The sequence below is a fragment of the Charadrius vociferus genome, unplaced genomic scaffold (genome assembly GCF_000708025.1).
Source record: "Charadrius vociferus isolate BGI_N301 unplaced genomic scaffold, ASM70802v2 scaffold1369, whole genome shotgun sequence".
NCBI classification, from domain to species: domain Eukaryota; kingdom Metazoa; phylum Chordata; class Aves; order Charadriiformes; family Charadriidae; genus Charadrius; species Charadrius vociferus.
Genome location: NW_009650114.1, coordinates 17,632 through 20,146, shown reverse-complemented (window position 1 = coordinate 20,146; position 2,515 = coordinate 17,632).

The following is a 2,515-nucleotide window of genomic DNA, read 5'->3' as shown; positions in this document are numbered from 1 at the left end:
CGTCAGGCATCGGCATGACTCCTCACCACTTGGAGCAGCAAAATCCCATTCCTGAACTGGCTTTGCAGTTGTGCAAGGCATCTTGTTCATCACTCCAGATTGTTCAATGAAACAAATCTTAAATGTGTCTATTTACACAAATCAAGTAGGTCAGCATCATTTCCAGTACTGATAACCTCATGTGAAAAAGACTATTTCAGAAAAAAACAACAATAATGATTAAGGACATTGAAAAGTAAGATGAATAGAGACTGAAAAGTTTGGGAAATTAGTTGAATCAGATGCAGTAAAATGTATATAAACCAATAAATGGTACAGAAAAGGCAGATCAGAAACTAATTTTCCTGTAGTTTAGCCTGTGAGGATTCATGTGAATGCACAAGACTGGCCAGATCAATTCATGATCAATGTTAAGAGTAACTTTGGAAGGAATACAAAGCCCTGATCATTTATCCTGATTTGCAGCAGTCAGAAATTGGGATTAAATCTAAGACAGAAGTTAAACTGATCCACATCTACCTCCTTTTGGGGATTTAGTCCTTACTCTAAGTTGGCCACATGGGTGGAGGGCAGCACACTGGATCTTGGATCGGGTACCATAGAAATCCCTGCATTTGGCAGAAGAGAACCACATCTGCATCAAAGGCAGATGCTGACAGCACACCGGCTGCAGTGGCAGAATGCCTTGACAGAAAAAGAGCTTTGGCAGTTCTAAGAGCGCTGACAAATGCTGATGCAGGGCTTGAGGAGCACCTCAGAGACTGCTGGGGGTTAATCGTGACCAGGCCAGGTCAGGGTGCTTCCACTAGTACCAAGTGAGCTAGCAGGGAAACCCAGAAGCCTTGATACAGTTGTTTGAAGTCAAAGTCTTCAGCTGTACCATACTGGGCAGCTGCCAGCTCTCTCTCGGGAGGAGACTGATGCTTCTCACTTTATCACTGATGTGGATATTCAGTATTGCTCTCCGTAAACTTGCTGCTGCAAATTTAGCGCTTGGGTTTGGAGATAACAGCACAGATGATGCAATGTGAACATGTTCCACTGGGCTGGCTGATGAGGAGCTGGTTGTGAGGTAAACTATGTGGTTCTTTGGGCACTTTTGTTATCGGCTAATTAAAACAGACTTCCAGAGTTAAGTGAAGGAATCTGGGGCTAACATGCTAGGCCGGGGTGAGCTGATATATTAAAAAAAAATAGTTAAGCAACAGTAATAGAAAAGCGCTGTGACAATATATGCACTAACATTGGAAAAATGAAGGTCAGAAGAAAAAAGTGAACAAAAGCAAACCCCAGGTATCAGACAATAAAACTAGGAATGAAAGCAAGCAGTGGGTCTTGTAGGATTCCAGTGAATCATCCCCAGATGAAGACAAATTATTTGACACTAAGACCTTTGAAAAGTAACATACAGTTTGAACTACGTCAGAGAAATAAACAAGACCTGTGTATCTGGCAGGATGTTGATGGGAAAACATGAAGAACTGGGGGCCAAACAGGCACTATCTCCTCCAGAGAACTTCTTTCCTAGCAGGGGCAAGAAAGCTCACCACAACAGAGTGAAGGCAGCGTTTACACCCAGGAGGAAGACAGTAGGCAGAAAAAAGTTTGTAGCCAGTGCGTGCCACACAAACTTTATTTCAAATTGTTCTTTAACAGGTATAAATCTTGTACCCAGGGATCCAAAGACAGCTCATCATTAATGGATTAATATCCATGTGATTAGACAACACAGGACCAGATGCCACAGGAGTTATGAGGGGAAATGATCAGGGCAGGGAAAAAAGCACAGGGACAAGATTGAGGCTGTTCCACAGAAAACCAACATAAGCAGCATGACCACATTTTTCAAGAGGGATAAAATACACATTATCCACAACTAAAATGCACACTTTCCTAATTCTAACCTTACTTTTCTTGCTTCTTTGTAAGCAAGAACCATCTGGAGGAAGACCACCAGGAACAGTGTAACCTTCCCATAACATCTGCATAGTACACCTACTGCAGAAAAGTTCAAGAAGTGATGGCATAAATTCTTCCTTCTCACAACATGGAAACCCTGAAAAGAAAACAAAGCATCTGAGAAGACACACAAGCTTCTTTGCCAAACCTGGAGAAGTGCTGAAACATCTTTGAGAGGGGTCAGAAGTAATCATCATGCGTTTGAGTCACAGAAATCTTGTAGACTTATGAAAATTTAATCAACAGATTTAAAGATGCTGATCTTGCAAGTATTACAACCTGTAAAACTTGGTATAAAACACTCAAACCAAGGCACTTTGGAAACGCTACCAGATTATAACAGTGTTATAACCGTGTTATAATCTCTGGCCGCGAGGTCGGGGTGCCTTTCTCGGGTGAGGGCAGAGGCCGCGGAGGGGAGGGTGAGCAGGGGCACGGCCGGGGTTTGGCGACCACCTCGCGGCCGGTCGGACGTCAGGGGGCGGGCCGGGTCCGGTCCATCGATGGGGGCAGCTGCTCTGCGCTCGGCTCTTCTGCTCTGTCTCTCGGCTCTGGA